A 27,405-nucleotide genomic window follows, 5' to 3' on the forward strand; every position below is an offset into this window, starting at 1 on the left:
TAAAAATGAACTTAAGGATGAAGGACTGACAGCATAATCCATGTCACTAAATCCATGGCTTATCATTCTAGCACATTTCTGACAAGTAGCTTTAGAGTATTTTTAAGTATAGGCCCGACTTCATGCCTTCATCCTATATCCAAAACTTAAGTGTGTATGCAGGGTATGTATCACTCATTACCATTACCTTTGTGGCTGGAGCTTCTTAATAAATAAATAATCTCTTCATATCAGGGAGACACTGCTTTTAAGACTGTGCATCCAGACTGAAAGATGTGTATTGCTACAGCTTCGCCTCAAAATTGTGTTTCAAAACAGGGATGTCACGCAGGAAGCATGTTTCTCAAAAGCACTGCTGGTGCTGAGCTACGCAGTGTAAAGGATCTGAAAACACTCCACCTGGGAGCTCTGAGAAAAAGTGGGAGACCCGCTGCAGGCTCGCCATTAAGACGTCCGCCATACGTTTTTGCTGGGACGTGCCAGGAGGGCTCCATGGAAACCGCAGGCAGCTAAAACCCTGCCGCGCGTCCGCCGATCAGGGCAGAGCACAGCGGTGATGACACCGATGCTGCCCGTCTATCGGGCTCCGAGTCCCTGTCCCGGTCTGTGCCCCGCGTCCCCTCCCCGCCCCGCGTTAAGGTTCTGTGTTTGCCCTTGTCCGTGGGCGGGCGGGCGGCTGTCCTGTCCCCTAAGCACACACCGGACGCACCTCGGGGACGGCGCGGGGCACATGGCCGGGGCTGCGCTCGGGGCCACGGCCGGGGGTCGCCCCGGCCCCGGCCCGCCCGCCCGCTCCAGCCCTGGCCTGGGAGCGCAGCCCCGCCGGGCAAGGGGCGCGAGGGACGGCCCCCCCCTCCCGGCCCCGACGGTCACTTACGTTGGGGGCGGGTGCCGCCGGGAGTGCTGCCGGCCGCGGGGACGGACCCCGGCCCGCCTCCGACAGGGGAGCCGGCCGGGAGGGGGGGCGGCCTCCCGTTCGGTGTCGGAAGGGTGAATATTTGCCGGAAACCCGGGCGTTTATTCCACTTGGCAGAAGCGGAGGGGGTCGGGGAGGGGGCATGGGTGCGACGGGTGGCACGCGGTGCCCGGGGAAGGGGGCGAAGAGCGAGCCCGCGATGTGCCCGCTCGCCGCTCGATCCGCTGTCGGATCCGCTGCCCGGCGGCTGCCGCGGGCCGCCGTGAGTCACCCCCGGCCGCGGCAGCGTCAGCCTCGCCGCGGCGTTGGCAGCCAGACGAGCCGCGGCGCGGAGCCGCCGCTGTCCTCGGATGAACCCGGCGGGGCTGCCAGCGCCAGCCGAGTGCGCGCAAGGCGAGAGCCGAGGCTGTGCCGGCGCGGCGGCGTGCGACACCCCTGCGGCGGGGATGGCGGAGACGGGGCGGGGGGCGGGAGCGGGGGGGGGCAGCCCCTCGGCGGCCGGGCCGGAAAGGTAAGCGTGGGACAGGGAAGGTGCGGCGGGGGCACGGTCACGCAAAGGGCACGGTGCGGGGGGAGGCGCTGCCCCCAGGGCCGCGCGTCCCCGAGGACGTGGCTGTGGCGGCCCAGGGCGCTGGGCGGAGATGGAGGGGAGCGTGGGGGGCGAAAGCCCCTCCGCTCCAGGCACGGGGCAGATGGCTTCCGACAGCGGGGATGCTCGTCGGAGCGAAAGGCAAACCCCACCCGGGCCCTGTCCTGTTTAAATAAGAAAAAGACAGCATCCTCTGCCCCGCGGCGCAAAGATCGGGCTCCTCTTGGGAGAAAGGTGCCTCGTTGCCCAACAGCATTACCTCCCTTCTCCTGGCCGCGGGGAGCGGCAGGAAATAGGGGCAGCTGCCGGCAGCTGCTGGCGATGTCTCGAAAGCCGCAAGCAGGGTTACGGCCGCTGCCGCTCTCCCACCGCCGTGTCCCCGAGGTGGCGTAACCCGGGGGAGGGGGGTTCATGGGCTTATCCACAGCCTCTTCCCTTGCTCCCACCTGTCATCTTTAGTTTTTCTTTATTTCTTTGCTGTCCGCCCACCCCATCCCCTACAGCTGGAGCGATCGAGTCCCTAAGGACAGGGCAGGTTGCCCACGCGAAAGCACGGAGAGTTTGATCCCCGGGAGGACATCTTCTGCCCTCTGGCCCTGACCCGGTGTTCCCAGCGCCGCGCTTCCCGCAGGGCTTTCGACGAGCCCTGGGCACACCGGGCTGGGCTCCGCCGGGGGCGGTGGGGCGCCGCGCTACCCCCGAGGAGCCGTGCTGGGAGGTGGGATGCGCCGGGAAAGAGCTCTGCATAAGGGAGACGAGACCCGGGAAAAGGTCTTTCAAGGAAATTCTCCTTCGGTGATGTGAGGTGGGGTGGGAGGGACGGAGGCCCTCTTTGCTCCGGGAGGGTGAGACCTATCCGCACACGCAGATCAGGTCGTCGCAGTGCAGCAGGTGCTTCCGAACCCCTTCGCTTCTTCCCCGCTCCGTCTCTGAGAACAGCGCCCGAGGGAGCCCACAGACACCACCTTAATAGCCGTAATAATTAAAAACAACAACAACAAAAAAAAAAAAAACCTTCTGCCTGGCCTTAATGATCCTTTACACACATTCCCCAGCCGCTCCCTCCCCCGTCCCCCCAGTGAAGGGCACTGATTATTCGCACTCCTCTGTTTGCCGAGAGCGCAGCCTGATGAAAGGACTTTATCCTCGAGTGACTCCATCGCTTGCTCCTCCTCCTCTCCCCAGCCTCGCTTCGCTCTCAGCCCTAATTGGGCTCTTGCTAATATGATTAAAGCCCAGTTAAATGTTTCTTGATAAATCTTGTCAAGAGAGGATCCCCCTCCGTCCCCTCCCCTCTCTGTCGGTTGTCAGAAGCCCGATTATAGACAGGACATGCCCGGCTCCTGCTGTTCATACTCTGGTGGGAAGTTGGCATTTCACAATTGTTCCTTTAACAGGGTTGTTTTGGAGCCGGTCCTGGGGATTGTTCCTCTTCAGGCCGGGCTTGCTGATAAGAACCGCCCGTGGCTTTTATGTAACACGTTAGGATTTGGTCCTGGTCCCAAAATCGCACTGTTTCTTTAGTCTTTTATTTCGTACCCACCCTCCCCCTCCTGCTCTCGCTGCTCTTAGTAGCCTGTTCCCGGAAAGGCTCTTGATCGATGCGAGCCGGCCAGGCGCGATCGCCCGTGTAGGAGCAGCGCGGGTCTCAGCGGAGCTGCGCGGGGGCGGAAGGTGCGCACCGGGGGCTGGTCCCGCACAGCCCGCCGCTCCCGCCCCCGTCTCCCGGGAAAAGCCCGTTTTCTTCGGTTCCTCTCTCCACGCTCGGAGCCTTCGAGAGAGGGCTTTACTGTCCCTCCTTTACTGTGCTGTGCGAGCCGCCCCGATCCTCCGCAAGTTTTGCGGCAGCAACACGGCAGCGAGCGCGCTCTGCCCTTCACCTGTGTCTGTTTCCTTGTGGTTTCACTGCAATTGAACTCGGGGGTTAAACCCCATCCTGCCCCCATTATCCCTGGGGGAATGTGGTTGAATTCGTAGGAATTAGGAACCAACAGTAGGCGTTAGAGGGTGAGGGTGGTCCCCCGGGCGCCGGGCCCCCTGCATCCAGCCACGGGCCGGCAGCGCTGCGCCTGTGCCGGCGGCACGGACCGGCTCACCCCCCGTCTCGGGGGGGCTCCTTGGTGGGCGTGTTGTCTCGCTCGCACTTTGGTGTTCAGTTTTCTTCGGGGTTTCAGAGGTCCGGCAGGGTCTGTTCGAATGAGTTTGGTTGCTGCTTCAGCCTTACTGGGCTTGCAGGCTGAGGGGGCTGTAGTTGTCGGGGGGGATGGGGACGGGCTGTTTGCTGCCCTGTCGAGCCGTGTAGCCGTGGCCTGGGAGTCCTTCGATCCGCGGCTGGAGGTAGTATTTCCCGATGGCACACCTGGCCCTGGCTCCAGCCCGTGCCCCGCGTGCCGGCAGCGAGCTGTTGCCCCACCGCATTTCCACGGGGGGCACGCACTGCCTTCACCAGTGGGAAGCAGGGACAGGGGTCGCCGAGGGACACGGACCGCTGCCTCTCTCCCACAGCCCGGCGAAGTGCTCCCCAATCCCTCCCGCTCGCCACCGTTTCAGCCCCACAGGCTGCTTCTCTTCTTGCCCGAGGCTCTCCCGGGGACAGGCGGCAGCGCTGCCCCGTCCGCCCTCGGGACCGCCGCTGCGGGGACGGGCCTGCGGGAGGCAGCGGAGGAGAAAGGTCAAAACGAAAAATCATCCCCAGCCCCGGGGAGCGCAGCTCCAACAAAGGCGCTTGTTCCCTGGGCAGGGGAAAACCCGAGCCAAGGGGCAAAACAGCGATCTCCCACCCGCCGAGCCCCGCTGCCTCCTGCGGGCGGCGGAGCCCGGGGCGGCGGGGCTGAGCCCGGCGGGACGGGCGGGGGGCGCGGGGCCGGACCCGGGAGGGGACCTGCGTCCCGCTGAGGTTTCTCCGCCTTAGTTCGAGCTAGCGGAGCGTCGGCCCTCCTCAGGCGAAGTTTGAGCCGCGGTCTGAGGATGGTTCTCTCTCCCTACTCGTTCCTTCCCCTCTCCCCTGTGTGTTCCCCCTCCGGGGAGGGTCTGGGCTAGTGCGAGACCACAAGAGCTGCGGCCCCTTTGGCCCGGGACTGTCGATTTACCCGAAAAGAGTCCTAAATAAGCAGCTGTTTGTGCTCTAGCTGGAACGCTGGAGGCTTTCTAAGAATGGCGCTTTTCTTACACGAAGTTTGGGAGTTTTTTTAATTTAATTTTATTTTTATTGGTACATCGAACCAGCCTACAGCATTGCTGGCGTCTTTCCACCAGGTGTCTGGGGCTCAGAGAAAAATTCAAATGAATCTGAAAATTGTGAGACAGTTTCCCTCCCCTTCTCCAAAATAAAATATGAGAAAGAATTGGTACAAACTGTCCCGGAAGGGATTCAAGATGGAAAAAGAAAAGCAGCTTCACTCCACCAGAGCGGTGAGAACCCAGAAAGGCCTTCTGCAGTCAGGAAGGAATCAAAGCACCTGGAAGATGGAATTTGACTGGTTTGAGAACCAGCTTCTGAGATGTGGTTACCACCCACAGTGAGGAACTTGACCCCAGGATCCAAAAAATCCCTTCTAGTACTCTTCCTAAAAAATAATATTTTGCTTTTCTATACAACAACAAAAAAAATTTAAGCACATTGTACACATTAAACTACTCTGCTTCATAGCACTCTTGTAGATATGAGTCCCTGTTCCTGTTCTACAGAGGGGTGAACTGGTTTGTCCAGGGGTCACACTTGGAGCTGGGGGCACTTGCTCAGTCCTGAGACCCAGAGCTCCCACCACCACCCAGCACTGCTCTGCTCACCGAAGTCCTCTGAGACACTGATGCTGTCAGGGATTGAGAGAGGGCTATCTGCAAATACAAGGGGCTGCTTTGCAAGATCCAGGAAATACCAATTCTGATCCAAGTATACAGTATGAGGAAACATACATGCAACTGGGGGGTTTAGGTTTTAAACTCTCAGTGTTTGACTATTATAATTATTTACTTAAATGCCACTTAGTCTTGATAAGTAGTCCTTGTTACTTTTAGAATAACCCAGCTGAACTTACTGAAAGATTTTCTACTCACCTGACTTAAAAAACAATCATTTTCTGTCTGAATAAATAGAGAGGTCTGACTGATGCTCATGCTTTCGATGTAGACAGCAAAAGCTAGACTCAAATCTACTTGCTTTTCTTATGCAAATCTTCTCACAGGATTAGAAGAGAAAGTAAACAGCAGTCCAACCTTAAGATCTTTTTTTCTTTTTAGAGGCAGCCTGTTGTATAAATCTGAAATAGAAACTGTTTTCATTTGAAGATCAAATAGAAGTTATCTCGTGAAGATGACAAACAGGGCAGTATAATCTGTTTGCATATTTGGGAAAAGGATAGCTCTGGTTTTGTTTCAAGGCAAGGAACTTTTAAATAATATTTAACGAAATAATTGACCTTGATGTTTAAACTACAACTTCCTTCATGTCATTAAGCTCATTGTTTTTTAAAAAAAATGTTTAGTATCTGAACTCTGGCGTTCATTCTGCTAATCTCATAATAACATTTGTTTCATGTGGAATTTTGTTTGATTAACTCATTGGTGAAAAAGAAGAGAAAGAGTTCAGAACAACTCAAGCTTTATAGCTCATTTATATTTTTTATCCCTGAAAAAATACCAAAAACACCCTTATGCAGAATGACTTTTCAGGAACAATTTTTCAGATGGATGGATCAAGAAGAAACTTTCTACAGCTGAACCATAAGCCTTGGGACAAACTGTTCTTTTAAGATGCATTCTGACTTTTAAAAAATATTGCAGTCCTTGACTACAAAAAAGTGATTTTGTGGAGTTTGTCCTCATGATAACTAGGCTCTGAGTCTGCTTTTGAAATGTGAGAGAAATGGAACTAACTCCATAAAGTGTGTCTGTCACATAAAGCTTTTAGGACAGCCTGATTCACACTATATCCTGCTCTTTGTTCAACTGACATTTCCAACTGCAGAATGAGGCACATATCTGGGGACTGCTATTATCTAAGCTAAATATGTACATTTTGGATCAGTTCTATTTTATTTGAACACTCACAATTTCTGTTTGGGGATCTTAAGCATGAAAGGATTGCAGTGATGTGCATTTTATTAACTATCCATCATTCTTTGTACATGTGCAAAGGTGCATAAACATACACATTTACTAGTCTCTCTGCTCTGCAAGAGTTCAGAAAATTCCATGCAAATTTTTTTCAAATAAAAGCAAATAAGGAACCAAACTACATACACATTACCATTCAAGAAAATAGGAAAACAAACAGGGAGAAATAAAAGCAATAAATGAACAAAGTTTAACTTAATTTTTATTTGTAAATGAAAAATACCACGGCAGAAGTGGATTTTTTTTCAGTCATGTGATCCTTGAATTGCAAAACACTGGTATCTACCAAAACACTGTTTTGTACCCTGCACGTTGTGTACTCACTCATAGATGAAAGCTCTTCCTTTTTCCCTGCTGGCACACATTTTTTCTCTCCAATGAGCTCCTACTTTCAATACGCAGATGTCTGAGAAATCAGGTTGCTTCCCAACAAAGGACACATAGTTAACATTTCTGCTGATAAACAATATTTGAATTCCCACCACAGGGTACAAACAGTCAGCTCAATAATGTTTAAAGACCTGGGATCTAGAGAGCATGATGGTGTTGCACAACTGGAGATGTGACGTTATCTGGCAATCTGAGCAGGGTCACACTGGTCATAGGAAAATACAAATTCTGTGTCAGGAATCACATTGATGCGGGTTTTCTCAACTTCACACAAGTGTTACGCAGCACAAAAAAGAATAAATTGTCAGACCCATCTCCCACCTCACTATCCTCCATCTCTTCCTCCCCTATGCCATAATGGGCATGGGACATCCCTCAGAGCATGCCATTGCAGTCCCGCAAGTTCCTGTTCCCAGGTGACCAACTGGTGACAAGCTGTGTGTGACACAGGGCAGCTCCCACGTCACACCAATGTGTTTGTAGGAGGCACAGCCAAGGAGCACTTTCTTTTACCCCTTTAATACAATCCTCAGTCCTGTTGGTATGACTCAACACCAGCAAGTGAAGGGAGGTGGCAGCCCCCATCCAGTTGGGTTATTGTGCAGTTCCCCTCCTAGGGGGTTATAACCCTATAGGTTGCCTCCCTGCCTGCCAAGTTATATTTCTACCACTTACGCAGCTGCTCTTCACTTTTACATGGAATGAGAACATGGCACCTGGGCATGGCAGTTCCTGACCTCAGATACTACAGATGCTGCAAGAGTAGCAGCTGTTGTTCAGCTGTGGTTGCTTGCAGAAGCTACTGGCTCTACTTTTTTTTTTTTTTTTTTAATATTATGAGCTTCAAGAAAAATAGTACAGTAACTCTTACCAGTGAATTAGGTGCAGTGCCTGCTACAAGCCACATCAGACCAATAGCCTGTGTGTTTTGGGCTATGCAGCCAGCACCTAAGCTGATACATCTTTTCCCAACAACCAAAAATAGCTTGCAACACACAGGCAGAGACAGAAGATGGCATTTCTGTCATACAGGGCATACGTGCTCATTACATCTTCTGTTTCTGTGATGGTGATTTGTGAGGAACCAACCTGGCATACTGCCTCAGCCCGGGGAGTAAACTTCATTTCCTCAGCACAGGTGTTAAGCAGGCAGCTGTGCAAAACCAGACTTCTTTCTGACACTGAATGCACTGTTCTTCCATATTCTCCTGAGGATGATTTACCTTGAGATTGTGCTAGACCGTGGGAATTCTCTCACCCCAATATTTACATCAATACCCATCACTCTTGTTTAGGGAACCAGAAAGAGTAACTGTGTTCTTTCATCAGTTTCTGGTTATGTTGCTTTAGAATCTTCTATCCTAAAAATCTCTTCTTGTCAGGCATGATTATTCTTTGTATCCTCTGGTGAACTGGTATAGAGAATTTCTGCACACTGCAAAACAGGCAATGAATATTTCCGCCTGTGCCAAATTCAGTGGTCCTTATGGATATCATGTCAGTCAACTTGCAAAGAGCTTCAGGGTCTGTAGGTAACATGAGCTTAGACAATACCTGCCTGGATACATTTCCTTGCCTTTTTCTCCAAACATACCTGTGGGTCTGTCAAGAGAAGGTGCTAAGGGCGTGAATCCAGAGAGGATTAGGACTGCTAGCCACTGCAGCATGTCCCTGCTGCCTGCGCCTTACTAAAGCACAAAAGTCTTGTGATTGGCATGTCCTCCACTTCACTGGGTTACATGACACATGCCAGAAAATGTGTCAACCCACTCCCCATCTCTTCAGCATTATTAGCCTGGGGAGGGAAACACAGCCAAAGAACACGCACACAGCTTTGACAGGTTCTGCCTAATCCACCCACATAATGACATTTCTTATGCTAAGTGCCAGAGCGGTGTAGGGAGGCCACTGTCTGTACCAGCTGCTGGCAAGTCAAAGTTAGTTTCATGGTTATGTTTAAGATATAGCCTGATGTTACGTTAAGAAGTCTTTGTCTCCTGTGGTGCAGGGCTCAGAGAATGACATCAAAAGCCTTCCAAATTCACCCCCCGGGTCATCTGATTATAGGCATGGCACAGAGCCATGCTGCCCCAGGAGACCGTGACTCACAATGACATCCATGACTATCCTCTTATTCCGTGGAAGGAAGTAATGTGCCCAAAGTGCTCTGAGCATGAAACAACCAGGGGTAGATTACATCCTCCCTCGTGTCAGCTTAGCCCTGCTGGCTGTTGGGGCAGGCATGGGGGAGGCAAGAGCAGCTCTGATTTCCCAGCCTCGCTCCTCCCCACCCTTACCTCAGGGAAGCTGTTTCTCCCCATGCTGGGACAGGCTGTGTGAGCAAGCCACACGAGAGGGTTTTGCTCAGCCAGGCAAGGAAGAGGACGCTCTGTCTCTCTTCTCCAATGTGGTGCAGCGTTACATCACATAGTGAAACATCCGTCCCTCCTCCAATAGGCCAGGCGTATCTGATCATGAGGATGCTGTGTGTTCTCCATCCCTTGGCATTTATCCTTGTAATTAGTCTATCTGTTTCTGATTTATTTATTTTCAGGCAGTCTTCTGCACCCTTGCTCCCTCATTTGGGCACATGGGGCAAACCACAGACTTGCCCTTAAACTACACAGAAAAATAAAATCAGAAACAGACTAACCACAAGAATCAATAGCAAGGGGTAGAAAGCACATGATTGGATACTGGAGCTTCCTTCAGAGATCCATCTGCCTCAAAATGTGATGTAACTAAGCTCACATACCACATCTGCAAAAGGGGGTAACAGATTCGTCTTCGTAACCTGACTGGCAGGGTGAAACTATGCTGGCTCAGAGAAGCCAAGGCATGTTCAAAAATCACTTCTAAGGAAGAAAAAGAAGTCCATTTTGTGTTCACAGAGCTAAAGCAATCACTTTCCAGTCTGACGTTATTCCTGTTAGTGTTATTGTTGCTTCCTAGAATTTAGGCTTGAATTTGGCAGAAGTCAAGAAACCAAGGCATACACAGAATCATTTGTGAGAATCAGTGTGTCTGTGTGCATGGGCCAATTCTTTTCTGAATAAACACCAGTCCCTGGGCTGCTGTGTAGTGTCGATATAAGATGGCAGTCAGACATGTAGGCACATACACATGAGGCAAGGCTATTTAGGGATGCAAGTTACCTTTTTTCCCTACAAATAAACACAACCAGAGAACGAACCACACCTCTCAGTGCCATTAAAATATTTGTGTTATATCCCATGGTGTTCCTTGTTTGTCTCCCAAAAGTAGCATCACTGCTTGGGAGAGAGGATCAAGACATTAATCTAAAATAGATGAGCAGTAAAAGAAATGAAGGACAAGCAGATGAGTATAAATATCTTCTTGCATATCCAGAATACAGAGGCTGTCTGAAAACCTTGTGATTAGAGTCAATACACTCGATGCAGCCACACAGCCAGTGTGCACTGCTGTCATTCCTATACTGAACAGCTCATTGGATACCCTGTGATTCTGCAGCCCTTCATCAGGTGAATGATGTGAAGTTGTTGTTCATGTGATAGATCAGACAGTACAGAAACCCTCCAGACAGAAAACTCTGCTTGCTTCTGACTAGGAAGAATAAATCTTTTCTTTTGGGATCCGCAGAAATACAGATGCAAAAGCAGGACATGGGTAAATGAGAGAAGATAAGGATTTGCCCCTGCAAGCAAAACATCCTGTCTTCAAAAGGGTGAGTACTGCCAAACTTTCCAAATATTTCATTGCCCTCCAAATAGATCACAGGTCTGCCCCTCTTTCCTTTCCAGATACTTTCTAAAATTCTAAGTCATACTAGAGGCAGGAAGAAAGCAGTTCATTTTGAAAAAAGAGACCAAAAAAAAAAAAAAAAAAAGTGAAAAAAAAAACAAACCCTGAGCATGCCTTGATTTCTGTAGTCAACCTCCCAGATTCTGCCACAGAATTTTGTATGTCTCCATGAAGATGTGGCTGATTCTGGTTGATTATTAGCAGAACTTGAGGCAGCTGTATAAACAGCAGATTTGTACACCTACAGGTCTTCATTCATTTCCTCCAGTGAGGTTTTTAATTTGACTGGCAGCTAGCCTATCTGGGCAGGTGATAAGAGAAGAAAAAAGTCATGCTCCAGTCCTTGCATCGCCACTGCCTTTCCTCTGGTTCTCATCACAGAAGCATACATAGAATTAAAGAGCTCTCAATACATTTATAGCCAAATATTTACCCTAAACGAGGTAGATTATATTTGCTTATTGTACCCATTGCCACACTGGCATGTGTTCAAGACTGTCTAATTCCTTGGAGTGCTATTGAATAGTTTAAAAAACCCTTTGTTTATAATAAACTGTTTGGCAATGAGTGCACATTCAGTGTTGTCCAGGGTATAGTAGCTCCAGAGCTCACACGCCTGGTGTTTGGGCACTTGGCATTGTCTCACTTCACAAACAGAGCACTGGGGACAGTTCTGGGATGCAGCCAATTTACCTTCATCTCTTGCAGAGTTATTAAGAGTATTTTGAAATTCTCTCAGGCATTTCACAAAGAGAAAAGATAATTAAACCATGGAAACATTCTTCAAGGAAATACAACTTCATCTTAATCAGCTTGCTTTTTTGAGACCATAGTCATTTTGACAGCATTTTTAATGGAGACAAATTAAAATAGTATTTACAGTAAATTATATTTAAATTATTGTTTTCTATAAAGTGAAAACATATAAGTAGTTCCTTGTTTTGTTTAATCTTGTTTTGAACTTTATATAGCATTCATATATTTAACATTTCTCCTACTAAATTGAATATTTTAATGTCATTATAACTTTTGGGCTTTCTGGTGTGAGAATGATTTGACACTTATGGAACATTTCCACCATGCCAAATATATTTTCTTGGAATTTTCAATCCCTGAAAACTTCACTACCTTCTCTTTTTCTTAAGTGTTGGAATTTCCCATAGGATTCTGTTTACTGACCAGCTCTGCTAAAATTTCTTTCTCTATCAAAAAAAAAAAGGGGGGGGAGGGTGTCACAAATGCACAACCGTAAACTTGTCAGGATGCAGTTCTTATTGTTGGCTCATATGTTGCCCTCTTTTGGTAGCTTTTGTATTGTACTACACATAAAATATTTAACAACTGCTGCAGCAACTCAATATCCAAAGGGGACTGTGTGCTGAATGTTAAAACTAAGTAAATGCATAAAGAGAGCAGCAGGTTGTGAGTTTGGCACATAAAGATCTTATAGAGACATCCTGTTGGGAGAGGGAAAGCACTAGTGTATTAATAAAGCAGCACAACATAAAACTGGACTGTAAAGGTTAGTGAGAAGGAAGAAAAATGAGAAAGATCTGTACTCACTCATGTGAATAATTTAACCCTATATCCTGACTTCAATCCTCTGATGAGAAACCTGACTTTGAAAAATTTGTTCCATCCAGATTTGTAAAGGGAAGCTCTGTCCTAATCATCACTCATTTGGTCTTTCCCTGTTACTTATTTCATAATCTATGCAAGGGTTTTATTGAATTCTTGAGGGTATTGACTAGTAAAACCCAGAAAAGTGCCTGCTAATTTTCCAGGACTAAATCCCTACCAAAGTCAACACTTTCTTCACTAATTTATTTTTGAATGATGAAATTAAACCTGCAGTGATTTGCTAATACTTGCTATAAAATCATGTGATAGTTACAGCATTATAAGCACAGAGTCATTATTTAAGCAAAACACTGAAGTGTTAATTTTTTCCAGAAGAGAGGTTTTTCCCTACTATTTCTGACTAAGATTTTTTAAAAGCCCCTTCTCAGTCTGTGCCAATGATTAAGTGTCTAAGGAGATGGGTATTCACCTCCTCTTGACTTTCCAAAAGAACTGAGTGCTAACTCCCCCAAAATACCATTCTTAGAGAACAAACTGCTCTCTACTTCTGATCATTCTCAGATATAAGCACAATAAATGGTTACACAGAAGAGATATTCCCACTATATCTGTGATTCCACTTCAGCATTCCACAGCCCTATTCTTCAAAGATTAATTTTCTTTGGTTTGAAAACCAGCATCAGGAATTCAGCTCACAGGAACTGTTTTATGAACAGTCACAGAGATGATTTCAGAGCTCAGAAGGGAACTGTTCCTCCCACCTTGAATTGTGAAGGTTCTGTGGTAACTATAGGAATTCTTGGGATAAGGAAGAACTCTGAGCCTTCCAATGTAAAGACATACATTCTCTGATGCTTTATTCTAAAACCCTCAGCAATATGAACTGCTCTTGAAAGACCATCTGACAGCCTTCCAATTTTCACCTTAAAAAATACACCCAAAAGGCATGATTTCACTGCCATCCTCTCTCTGTTATGTAATGTTGGCTGGTTTAAGACTTTGCAGACCTTTGTTCCATGCCTAAGAATGCAGAAGCCGAGCCTCATGGTAATAAATGACTGCCTGGTGATTTTGATGCAGCCAGTATGCACCTTTTGGTGGCCAAGGGCTCAGAGACTTTGTGTTTCCTCACAGATCTAACCAAGGCCCTTCCTGCTCCAGGCTAATGAAATGCTTTAACATGTGCACTGTTTAACCTGATATGTAGTTCCTTTGTTAAAGCCACCTAGCAGGGCTGTAAAGGGAGTTGTAAATCTGCAGCACAGCTCATACACTTTAAGCTAAGTTTATGCTTAATGAGATGTTTGGTTTGAGCCTGAGTCTTTCCCCCAAGTGTTTTTTCCAGCCTTTGAATCGTTGTGGGATTTCTTCCAACTCCTTCCAGTCAGCCAGTGGCTGGCAATATTGAACACAGAGTTGAATGTAATAGCACAGATCTTTTACGTAGGCACTCTTACCTACCTGCTTCATGGTACATATCTGTATGTGCACAGCTTTTATAACTGTGCAAATTCGTATCTATCTCCCATCTGGTCCTCTCTCCACTATACCTTGAAACTGTGTCAGAAGTACTGATGGCCAGGACACGTGCATTCCAATGAATCCTGGGGTTTGTTTCGTTTGGTGAGAAGTTTTTTTTCGTTTGCTTTTTGTTTTATTTTGGGGTGGTTTTTTTTTGTGGATAGTTTGGGTAATTTTGTGCTCAGCTTTCTAGTATCTCCCTTTCCTTTGATATCATTATCTGCTTTCTTCTGTTTGCATTCTTTCCTGCTTTAGTATCATCACCACATTTCACTATTTTGCTGTTTACCTCTACTTTGAGATTACCATACAGATACTAAATAGAACAATGTCTGTCAAAAGTCCCTGACATGACCTACAAGACATTTTCACAAGCTACAACAATTGATCATTGCTCCTTGTTTACATTCTTTTTCCCATTTTAGTCTACACAGCAGTGTTCTCCGCCAAAACAATTGAATTTCTTTCTCTCAACACGAATACCTGAAACAGTGTCAAATGACATATTCACTGCTCCATATATGCACTCACCCACATTCCCACCATTCTGTGTATCCCTCAGTTCACTCACTGAGGGTATTGCCTTGCTTGCTGAGTGCCAACTTGGAGGAACCTGGCCACAGCCTACAGCCTTGGTCCCCAAATCTGTAATACACAGAATTTATATGTTGCATATTAACATGAAAGACACGTTTAATATGTTTTAGTTTTTACAAGACCATACTACTTGCTGTTACTGATATTATTTGCCTCAGTGTTTCCTTGGGATTAGTTGGACTATTTAAGCTGTAAGAAATATACAGAACTTGGCCTAAAATATTAAAGACATTGTCCTTGATTTATAACCTTTGAGGTCAGAAACTACCATTAACTATCCTGTCTAACCTTTTCTGTCACAGACATTACCCCATTCCCTACATACAGAGCCCAAAATTTCTGCTTGGCTGACATGTGTTTTCCAGAGAGGGATTCAATTTTGATATGTACACAATTGCTTTCTTGGGCAGTGTGTTTCAGCAGTTCATCACACTTACTGCTACAAATCCAAGCCTCAACGCTTGCTTAAATTTACTTGGCTTATATTTCCACCCACTGATTCTTGTAATATATTCATCTGATGCAAGACACTTTTTTTCTTGTTGTGAAGGTAATTATACACTGTAATCCAGTCATCTCATTTTGGTAAGGGAAACAAAACGTACTTTCCAAACTGCAAGCAGTTCTTGTGCTTTTTCTCCCACCCTTTTTCAGATTTCTAGCACCCACTGTGCTGCAATACACCCCAGCCATATAAATCAACTCATATATCCCTGCTAACTTGTTCAAAGAGGGTGTTATTCCTTTTCCACACCATCAGATTTAGTCCTGTGTCCAATTGCTTCCCCGCAATGATCCCACAGGCTTTTCAAGCACCATCCCTGGGATATGATTTTTATTGCATCAATACAGACACCATTTGTGCATGCTTTAAAATTCTTCTTTTCTGCAGAGGCCTTGCTTACCGAATTTGGGCTGCTCCATCTTCACAATTTATTTATCATTCCACCAGTTTTAATTTTCTCCCTAATTTACTAAGCACAGTTTAACTAGGGATGTACTTGTCTCTCAACCACTAAGACAGTACTGGGGCCTGCCAAGTGTAACACCCATTTCTGCAAACTGACTCCAGAGCTTTCCTTCAGAGTTGACAGCTGCTTTTTGACACCTATCAGTTAGTCAGTTCTTAATCCACTCAGCAGTCACTCAATACCTGTTGTACAGTACTCATTTGTATTAAATGCTTAGACAGAAAAGGCAAACAAGTGCATTTGAATGCTGAAAAAATGGGTTTAGAATTTAAATCCTGGAAAGTGTTAAAAAGTCTAATCCCAACTGGTGCCTAAACACTTATAAGCACACAGACTTACGTGACTCATTGTAGGTCCACGGTTATGAAACCTCATGCTTTGTATATTTTTCTGTTGATATGAATTTCTCTTATCTGTGAAAGAAAAACTTAGACTGTTGGATAGACCACACATTGTCCTTTGTAGCCACACACACGGAGCTTTCCTTTTGTTTCTCTGCATCTCCAAAGGTAACTATTCTTCTTCAAAAATAATTGGCAATGTCAGTGTAAATCTTTCAGATACTACTTGTCATATTATTGAGTTCAGATTATGCAGCTTTGGTGACTTTCATCCGTATATTCAAGTATTCCCTCGTCTGTTTCTATCGATAGGATTTATTTATTTGTGTCACAGTGTTTCTTTCTTGTTAATTGCTTCAAGTTATTTTATGTAATTAAAGACAGATGGTAAAGCAAAGTTCAGTATCTCATCCATTTGTTAATCGGTGGCTTATGCAGCTCTATAAATGTAGCAGGGATGTTATGATTTTGGTGTTTTGTGTGCTGTGCTTTAAATTAAATACTGGGACTGGTTCCGAGTTATACTGAAGCCAATGACAAAAGCTGCCATTGACCAGGATCTCACAGTGGGAGACCATGGATGAGGAAAGCTGTGAGCCAGCTCAGTGTGGTGTTTATACTTTAGAGAGGCACACAGCTCACTCACTCCTACACCCAGGTCTCACCACAGACCTTTGCATCAACAGCTTCCACAATGCGTCGGGGGAAATGAGCAGCCAGGTCAGAGCATTAATGAAGAGGTTTATGGAAACCCATCACTGGTTTCAGCATTCTTTTGGTTTATTCTATTTTGAGGGAATCACTTTTTTATCATATGCAAAGGAGCAAAACATCTGTTTTCATTAAGGACATCTTGTTCTTCAGATTAGAGGAAATAACCAGAAAAGGAATAACAAACAGGAGTCTCCAGAGGGAAAAGAAGCCTGCCACGTGCTCCCTTGGGCAACCATCTTGAACTGATCCAAAGCATTGGCAGCCTGGGAGCAGCCCAGCCAGATCCCAGATCCCAGCACAGATCCCTCACTCCCGCACAGTTCATGCACCACTCCCAACATGTTCCTGCGCTTATTTCACCCCAGCTGTCTTTTACCTCCAGATCAATCTGGACAGTACTCTCTTTGTCCTGCCAGCTCTAGCATATTGTGTTATTTTGATGCCCTTATCCTTCCTCTTCCATAAAGAAAATGTTCATGGCATTCTTGCTGGCTTGCCTATCTGTACCCTCAGCACAAGCACCAGCAATGGCTTTCTAACCAACTTATTTGCTCTCATCTTTCAGTCCAACAAGCAATTTGGCTTTATCTGTTTTGACTCAGTACAAGCCTGCTCCTATTGTTTCTCACATTCTTGCATTTCCACCACAGTATGTGACTGACAGAAAAGCAATTCCTCAATTAGACTACAAGGGGTGTGCTGGGAATCGCAAGTCAGCCTAAGGATTTATGTGCTAGACCGAATTATCGTAACTGACACAACACTTCCAGCAAGTGAGTTTGGAAATACCAGAATTTCCCCCATCCCCTCACCACCACCACCCACTCCCCCCCACCTCCACTCTCCTTTCTCCCTTGGGAAAGCCAAATTAGAGAGAATGAGGATTCCTCATCGCTACTGTGAGTCATGCTCACATTGAGCACATGGCTGGAGAGGTCAGCGACAAGGGTTACTGGGCTTCAATTACAGAAAAAAGTGGATTTTTCTAAAAGGCATCACATTCAGAGCAACATGAAAGAAGAGGAATGCAGAAGCCGCCAAGGCCCCTAAACCACAGGTGAAAGGGAAGCAGAGATGGACTCATGCTTCTCAAAAGAATGAGCAGAGACACGTGGCATAGGACACTGCCCTTTTATTCAACTAATTTTTGACCCTTAACATAAACTTTTATTTCCTCACCATGAATGTTTTGTTTACCAAAACAACAAATTCACCTAATTTACTCAGACTAGGATGGAATTTTTTAAAAGTGTTAGCACCACTTATTCTGGGGAACAAGCAGTGAGGCATATTTGAAAATAACTGAGTAATTTCTGCCAAGCAGGTGTCATGCCTAAAACCTATTTAAAATTCAGATATTGAACTTTAAGCACATGCTTAAGTCCTGATAAGAGACAATGCAATTCAAGCAAAGTGTAATTCAGCATGTGCTTGGCTGAGTGCTTGAATCAGGCCACAACCAATGAAGGATTACCAGCACCAGCAGTCCAGCCATGGCTTGTAGGGTGGCACTTGAACTGCTGAATCTGCTATAGCAAGTGGGTTTTTTTTCCTTTTACTCATTTTTACTCATTTTTTTGTGTGTGTTCCTGTAAAACAGGTTTCACCCTTCAGGAAACCATCTGTATTTGGCACGTATTTGGCACATTTTAATCTATTGTAAAAGAATGACAGTTGAAAATTTCAAACTGCTTTAACTATAGAGAAAAAATCTTCTAATGTTGATGCTGAAACAGAACTTAAAGGTTGATAGGTTGATAGTTCTTTTTTAATTGTTAAATGCTAAAGCATCAAGCAAATACACTTTACAGTCTATTGCATCAGGCTCTTTTTCAGTAGGTTGGCTCCTGCCAACAGCAGGTTCAGAACTGCCAGTTCTAATTAAAAACTTTATTTTAAAGATACATTTCACAGTTTATTCATGGCATCCTGAGAAATTTAAATTGCTGGATTGAGCAAATGGATACAGTTCCTTTTCTATTGATTCCCAAGTAATGGCTTCAATTAATAGTTTTAACAATTCACAGTTGATGTACTATTGCTGTTGAAATAATTTTTCTCTTTTAGACAAGTCACCTGGAGTGTATTCTCCTAGTTGTGCCTATTTCTTTGCACAGAGTTTATCTAAATTTTATTTTCTTTTTTAATTTTGCCTTGAATCAGTCTAAAAATGGCCAAAGATTATTCTAACCTCAAGAATTTCAGAAACAAATCTTTTTAGTAGTCCCAGTTGTAACCAACAGACAATTACCATCATAAACTCTGTATAAGTAGCATTGTGAAATCTCTGATTTAGAAGCATATTGCATAGCAAAAACTATTTTGATAAGCCATGCTTTTCCCTGCTATGTCCAGCTCTCTGGTTGCAGAAAAACATGAGTGAAAGCTTTCTGCCTTCTAGATTTAGTGGGAAAATAGCGCCTTCCAGAGCTGAACACCAGATCTAGAAATGTCACACCTATGGGGGCTAAATTTTACTGAGGCTTATTTCTCTGCCACCTAAGGCAGAGAAATAATTTGAATAAAAAAGAATAGAGTTACAAAGGAGGAAAATATAGCCTATGCTTTCATCATGTTTTTATAATTATTAATCAAATTCACAGTATATATTCTACTTCAATGGCTGCCACTTTTAATCATGTATTCTTTATAAGCTTTTCAGATTAAATATATAGATTGTATGTTCTATGAGGTGATTAAATAATATATCATATCTTAATTTTGTTATTTGGTGATCATTAGCTGCTGTAGAGCATGTTACCAGCATCAAGTCCTCCAAATAACTTGTACTGACAGTATCATATGAGAAAAAATCATTACAATTCACTAGCACCCTGTCTGCATTCTCACAACGATACAAATACACCTCGGTTGCTTAGGGAAGTCAGATGTTTGCATTTACCAACAGGTTTTAAGCAGGACACAGATTCTTTAAGAGTTTCAGACTACAGGCAGCATCTTCCTAAGTTTTGTCATTGAGATTCACCCCTGTTTTCTGATCACACAGAAACCTTCTGGTTTTGGTGGCTGAATAACAGCCCTGAGGCAAGCACAACTGTTAACATTTGAAAGTGCTAGCTAGGAAATATTTAATGCGCTTTTAGCTACTTTTAGCACCATTAAACTGTCGGGGGAAAAAAATCACAAACAAACAAACATTAAAAACCCCGTCAATCCTATCTGATGAGCCAGCTCTGCTACAGACTCTCCTCAGGTCTACAGACCACAGCTTCAAACCCACTGCAGAGTTGGAAATCTCACTCTTGGAGCAGCTGAAAGCTCTTTGCACCTGTATGTTTCTTTTTACAGTAAGAGCTGGATCTGGCTTCAAATGCAGGATAAAGAAAGACATATAATTTTGACTTAAGAGACATTTAACTAAACCACCAATATATTCTCTTAATTCAAAGCAGGAATAGGATGAACATCTCCAAATCCAAAGAATGTATTATATCATCAACTCCTTGTTTTTAAGTGGTTCCAAATCATCAAAAAGATTGTGTAAGAGCAGCTGATTCCCAATATAGATATCCTTTTCTTGGGCACCAAGTCATGCCAAGACCCTGGCTGAAATTTTACAAGCGTCTCAGATTGTACTTTAAATAATAGTTATTAGTCATAAGGATTGGCTACCTTTCTTTTCTTTGAAAAGAAGCTATAAATGTATCAACATTTACTCATTTCTGAAATCATCATATTGTTCTCCAAAAGAGTTGGGTTAAATTTACAAAATTTAGAAACATATGTTGTGGGACGTGTTTGGGATACTTCTGCTTCTAAACTAAAGTTTAAGAGTATGTGTCCCATCTCAGCTGTGAATTCTATAAAAAGTATGTTCAGTCAGAAGTACAAACTTTTCTGAAAATTTCTGAAGGTGAGATTTCCTCCTTATTTATGTAAAACATTTTCTTCTTGAATAAAAATAATCTGATAATTACTTTTATTCTTGTATTGGTGTACCAGTTCCAAGGCCATTAACTACAATTCTAAGTTAATAAAGGCTGTATGAACAGGGAGAAAGCAAATTTTTCCTGCCCCAAGGGGTTTGTAATGTAAACTCCTAATTTAAAATTCATTAATTTTACACATCACCTTACATAACAATCACAATGCCATAAAGGAGTGAACACATGCTTGTAATTAAAGCCATGGAAGTCTCATCCCATTGTATGAAAAATAGCTCTATCATAATGGTCCTGAGTTTGTGCCAGAATAGCAGCTAATCATGGGAGAAAGATGATCTAACACTTACAGAACATGAAAATAGAAATGAAACATTCTGGTTCCAGCCTATTTTCTCTAGACTTGCTGGGTGATCTTGTGCGTGCTACTTAAGCTTTCCACCCCTCAATTTACCCATGTGCAGAACAGCAATAACAGTATTTATTTGACTCAGAAATGTTTTGTAAGAATAAATTCATAAATCATTAAGTCTCTTACGCACTCTCAACACACTTTCTACACAGCACCCATTATAGACTCTCGAGAAGCTCACATGAACTACTGGTTTTAGCCCTACAGTGCTTCTAAAAAGTAGAGTTCAGGGAATATGTGCAGGAGCAAACAGGTCTATCATGGTCAAAACCTTTCTCTTCCTGTGCTATTTGTATTTCACCTTAATATGCAATAAAGATAAAGCTAATCAAATTTATTTTGTCACATTATGACTTAGAACATTTTAGCAAATATATGTTCAGAAACTCAGACCAAGATTTTCTCTGTAAAACTTGTAGAGAAACTCCTTTGATTCTTAATTTGTATACTGTTTTTCTAAGGGATATCAAATGCTTTAGAAATTGAAAAGGTCACAGTAATACCTTACAAGGAGAGAAATTCTGGTAAATACTACTTTGGATGACTTTTCATCTTAAAAGAATGCAGGGATATTGCTCAATGGTCATAGCATCAATGTGCTTGTACCTAGAAGGAAATGACAATACCACATCATCAAGGTCAGTAGTCCCATTCATTGACAAAACCATTCATGATATGAGAATGAATGGAGTGTCTTGAAAGTTAGCAGTCTCTGATTCTCTGTGCAAATTTCACAGTTCAGGACAGTCTATCAGTGGCATACTTTCAGCATGTAACCGTCTGTAAAGTCACGTCCCAATAGAGATAATGAGGTCCCATTCATTATTTGCCAAAGAAGTGCAGCAATTTAAGCCTGACTCTCTTCTGCTGGAAAATTAAGTGTTTGAAATTTGGACCTGATCCTACCTTCCCTGAAGTCAATGATAAGGCACCACCTGATTTCAAGGGAGCAGCAGCAGACTTTTTGTAATGCAGAGATCACATTAAATTCACTTACCCTCGCTCACAGAGTGAAAAGCAGGTCATGGGTCTGATGTTTGAAGCAATAATGAGGAGGCTTTAGAAACTAAATGGGATGTAGCTGATTATTTTAGCACAAATTGAACTGAAGTACTAATGACTTACCAAGCATTATTCTTATCTGTTGCACAACCAGCACATGATGATGTCCAGAAATAGTGTAACATCATACTTTGTTCAGCAAAAGGCTCAAGGGCTGATACTCTGTTCGCTCTCACTGACATAAATCAGGAGGCAACCTCACTAAAGTAATTGAATTACATAAGACTAAAATTAGTGAGAGGGGAGTTAGACCTGAGAAGGACCTCTCCAAGCAGTGAAAGGGAAGGTGTCACCTGCCCTCATCACTGTCCATCTGAGTCAAGGACCACTCCAGTCTGCTGAGCCCCACCAGGGACTCCAGCAGCGCTTCTGTCACAGTCTGTGGTACCTTTGCTTGGGAAAAAAAAGGGTTTAAGACCAGAGAAAGAGTGACTGGATGGGGCCACCCCAAAGGAAGCCACAGGGAAGATCAGACACTTGAGTTTTACTGTGATACTAACTTGTCTCAGTCAGACCCAGGCCAAGGAACAGGGCTGCTCTGAGCCAGTTTACCCGGCTGAAGAGCTGGCGCACAGATTGCAGTGAATATCCTGGAGATCTGCTCTCGTTTTGACACTTGTCCTATCTCCCTGACAAACACAGCTGCCCCCAGCAGAGACACATGAGCTGCTTCTGTCATTGGCTCCCAATATCCCATATTCAGTGCAACATAATCTTTAAAGTTTTTCTCCAGTTTTAATGCAGTTTACTCACATACGTCATTCAACCCTCAGCTAAAATGCAAATTTCTTGGTCCAGTATTCAGCTCTACTCCTTCTTAGCCATGTCACATTCCCTACTACAACACAGTGATGTGCTCTGAGCACTGTCCTGCCATGTCCCCCCCATATTGCTCACCAAGATCCTGCCCTCCAATTGCAGGGTGCTCCCACAAGTCCCTGGATTGTCCAGAGGACATCACAGCCCCTCATAAAATCCTGCTGTGAGTAGCAGCAAGATACAGAGTAAGGCTACAGGTGACCATACCAGATCCCATTTGACAGTGAGTAAGGGAGAATTTTTCTAACACCAAGAACTGAAAACCAACCTTTGAGCAGGACTCTGAGGCTGACAGGGTCATACCCTTCCCTATTCAACGAGTGTTTCTACATTCTGAAGTCAGAGGGACACTGAGAGTATCACCAAAAAACCCCTTCCATCTTTTTACACAAACCCAGTATCACATTCTAGCAAGAGAGCCACAGTATTTTCAAACCAGTAGCATGTTCATCAGGAGAGCCTTAACTCATTCCTCCCCTTATGCACAGCAAACACTTGTACTTCTATAGCTGTGAGCATCCTCTTTTATGAACAAAAAGCTAAAATTAAGATTAATAGTTCCTGTGCAGAAAATCAGCATTCATTATAATGAACAACTCTAGCTTGTAAAGTTAAGGGGTCTTTTATATAATGATATTCACCAGCTGAATATCTTTAAGCAGTATTTTAGCTATTTTATATCTGCAAGTCAGCATCTTACATGGCTCAGAGAAATTAACTAAATTGAAGACTTAAACTAAATCAATGCTCAGCAGAACTGTAGCCTTATTTTGGTTGCCAAGCCACACTACAGAGAACTTTGTTAGAAAGCAAAGAGAATGTTATTTTTCAACAGAACTTGTGTGTGTGTGTGTGTGTGTGTGTGTGTGTGTAAAGGAAAACATTATTCACAGCTAAAGTTACCCACGAAATACAAAATCAGAATATTAGGAATTCTGAAAATCTTATACTTATTTTAGATTAGGAACAAGAAATTTTTCTATAATACCTCACACTTGAGATGTTTTAATTAGATAACAAAAATTAAGTCTGTCTGATAACATCAGTGTGATATACGTCTTCATTTACAAATGGGTAAACTGAGACTGAAACGTCCTTTGTGCCAATTTGTGCCTTACCCAATCAATCAAAGAACAAAACAGCACAGAACTTCTGATGTCCTGGCTTCCACTTCACTGGTCAAACTTTTACCAGATCACATCTCATGCCAACAGGACCACATGCTAACAATCTCTTTGTATTTGAGAGTGGGACCCAGAGTTTTCAAGTCCATTATTGCAATAACACTTCATCAGTTGTATTCCTGTCTATTAGTTTAGCATATACAACTGTTTTTACAGCCAAACAAAACAAGTTTAGAAATTCACATATTTTTATTTTAATTATTAATTATATTGTTTTCCAAGAACCTCATTTAAAATGCCATCGAAAGTCTTTTTCTCATTTGTCAAAAGCCTCACTAAATTTATTCCCCTTTTATGTGGTACTGGATTATTTACTCTTCATTTTCTACATGAAACAAGCCCTGACTAGTTACTAGATGGCAGACATGTCATGTCCAAATCCCAGAAACCTGCTTATTTTACTTCATAGGTCTTTTGAGGGTTTGGCTGTTTTCCTGATCTTGCACATGTGAGCTCCATCTTTCTGCGAATGCATCAGCCAGCCTGCCTGAGCTAGTCACAGGCAGGATTAGTAAAATCAGGCATCTGCAGATGTTAGGCTACCAAAAATGAATACCAGTGCTGTATTTCAGGGGCTTTCATTTGGTGAAGGACTGTGGGACTTGGCAGGGTGGAGGGAGTTGGGATACTCCTGCACGATAGCTTATCTGCATGAAAAGGAGCGTCAGGGTTTATAGGATTTAGCAGCAGCATGGCTAATGAGGACAGAGCAGCCTGACCCGTGGAAGTGTTGAGCAACCACAACTCCCATTTACTTCAGCACTTTTGTAGATCAGATCCTCAAGGATTTTTGCTTTATGGAATAAGCCAGTTGTGGTCTGCATCAGCCTTTTCTCTTGGCAGTGGTGGCCCACACCATTCCTTGTTGGCTTTGGCCAGCTGTGACCAGCATGGCTCCTGATCACAGACCATGTGACACAGTTATTTTTAGCATATCAAATTTTCAGAGAGACTAAATACCCAGTTTTTGTGAAGTTATTGAAATGCCTGTTTCGTCTTGTTCAAAGCATTTCTGTCTCCAGGTCCAGCAAACTGCTGCTTTTGACAAACTACAAGACACCATATTGCTACTGAGCAGACTGTGCTTGGGAGAAAATAATCAATTAGATAATAAAACTGTTAGAGGATTTGCTTATTTTATCACTTTGTTTATCCTTTGGGTTGTATTGTTCCGTCAAGAAACCAAAGCATGAAGAACTACATCACAATTACTCTTTGCCCTGACTCACACAAACCAAAAAAGATGGGTCAGTGACGGTGTTACCACTCATGTCCTTTGGAAGGAGCCTTTGTTCATTTCTCCTCACTTCTGGCTACTCTTCAGGAAGGGCCAATAAGGAGTGAATCTTCATTGATGATCTTCTGCATTGTTTTCTCTTCTGTATTAGTAGGAAAGAAAAAAACTAAGCAGAGCAATATAGAATTCTGACTTACAGAATGTTAAGGGATTTTTTTTTTTTGGTCCCACAGACTTTACTGTCTCCGTACATCATTGCCATTGATTTATCTGTTTCACTGTGTGAAAATCTCATCCTCTACTAGGCTGAATAGCTGAGTTATCATGTACTGCACGATTCATACCAAGGAGCTTATTTGCAGTGTTTTCGTAAGGAAAGAAAATAACCTGACTGGCATAGCTGTAAATGGATTGATTTTTAAAAATATATGAGTTTTCTAAAAAAATTTCCTGAAACTAATCACAGTGAGTTTCAACTTTTCTACAAGAAAAGAGACACAGAGGGGTCTACACAACCAAATTCAGTTGCACTGCAAATTGTCTATCTACCTGGGTACAGATCCCTTTTTTGTCTGATTGAGAATATAGATATAGGCATGGGACTGCCACATGACTACTTTACTGAAGAGTTCGTCTGCCTCTTTCCATCCCCCTTCCCCCATTTTCTGCCAATCTGTACTTCCTCCTTACTGTCAAATGCTCCCCTGGTCTACCTCTAAAAATGTAGCCCTTAAAATATCCTGACAAGCTCTATGGACCTGTACAGCAACAAGGAAAATTTGGCTATCAGAGGACTATTTGTCACACACTGAACTTAGCTCTGAGCCCCATTAGTTCCACATATGGAGCTTCAAGGGTATTTGTTTGGGATGGGCTGTGAACTTAACCAAAGGTAACTCCCATTCACTGGCAGATGGAGGAGGTGGTGCCAGTAACATTACTGGGTTCAGAAATACAACACAGCTTGTCATAACATGTTGCTCTGGCAACATCTGTTAACAGCCCACAGAGCTATGTAGCACTTAAGCCAGATATAGCCATAATGTAGTTTTTTGCACTGAGCTGCAGCTATTTGTACCTTTCCCAGACAGCAACATGTATTATTTGCTCCTGGCCTCAGAAAACCTCATCATCTCTTTCAGGGTTTGTTTCCATTTTTCTGGCATTAGGCTACAATGCCATGCCAGGTATGTCTCAGTAACAGCCTTTTTGGGGATGTCAAACTCAGAAACATCAAATTCCTTCAGGCACTCCTGACAACACCCAGCCAGAGGCAGAGTTTGGTCCAGATATCATTGCTTCTCAGTCAAGGAAGCTAATTTCTTACAGGAATTCCTCCCAGCTTCACCAGCATCATTCCAGACCCTTAACAACATAACATACAGTTTCATATACTCTATTCAGCAAAGGGAAGCTAGCCTGGCACCACTAGGAAAGACTACAGAAAAAAACATTTTTGCTTTTGAGTTCATATATATGACCATTTTGATGTGTTACAGCTGCAAATGGATTTTCAAGGGCCAGCGTAGTATCCTCTACTAGCCATGAGGTCATACCTACATGAATCCTCTATGGCAAATGTAGCCTATAAAGAGGGGTAGGTGATAGGGAAGAAGACAAGGACTTCTGCTTTCTCCTGTACCATCAGGATTTTATCACAAATCACAACTGTTTTATACTTTTAGAATTTTGCATGTTCAATGCATGAAAGGGATGACAATTTCCAGAGTGATAATTACTTGAGAATATTTATGTTGTGATAAGGGAGCCCTTCAGGGTGTCTACAGAGACAAAAGTCAAAAGAGGTTAATGCATGCCACAGCTGTGCCATACCCTTCCTCTGGGTCTAGTAAGCCTGGTGGGTTTTTCCACTGAAACAGCAAGGGATTTTCCTATCAGAAGGCAGTTGGTATCAGCAGATCTCTCGGCTTATCTAGATGTTGCATCTCTTCCAATTTAAATGCTACATCAATGGTTATTAAGTCTGCATTGCAAAGAAATAAAACTAAGGAGAACATTCTGGAGGGTGCTCTGGATTCCATTAAAGGATTGAATTTCTCACTATATTACACTTTTTCCATATGGCTGAAACATGGAGCTGAATACACTTGTATACTGCTAGTGGTATAATCCCAGATGGTGACAAATGACCTCATTTCAACAGCAACGTATAGATCTTTATGACACCAATGCTCAGCCATGCTCTTGGGATACTGTCTCCAAACAATGAATGACTGGCAGATAACATAATGTTTAACTTTTGCCTTCACT

At 43.9% G+C, this 27,405-nt stretch overlaps 1 long non-coding RNA gene across 1 annotated transcript in view; it reads left to right on the forward strand.

Moving 5' to 3' along the window:
• The first annotated feature begins 10,614 nt into the window (after nt 1-10,614).
• The window catches only part of LOC107205943, a 41,989-nt gene continuing 25,198 nt past the window's right edge, over nt 10,615-27,405 (forward strand). Inside the window, exon 1 of the long non-coding RNA XR_001522205.3 lies at nt 10,615-10,716. This is a non-coding gene — a long non-coding RNA (uncharacterized LOC107205943). The remainder of the gene's footprint in view (nt 10,717-27,405) is intronic.

This window comes from Parus major, chromosome 5 (genome assembly GCF_001522545.3).
Source record: "Parus major isolate Abel chromosome 5, Parus_major1.1, whole genome shotgun sequence".
In the NCBI taxonomy this organism is placed as follows: domain Eukaryota; kingdom Metazoa; phylum Chordata; class Aves; order Passeriformes; family Paridae; genus Parus; species Parus major.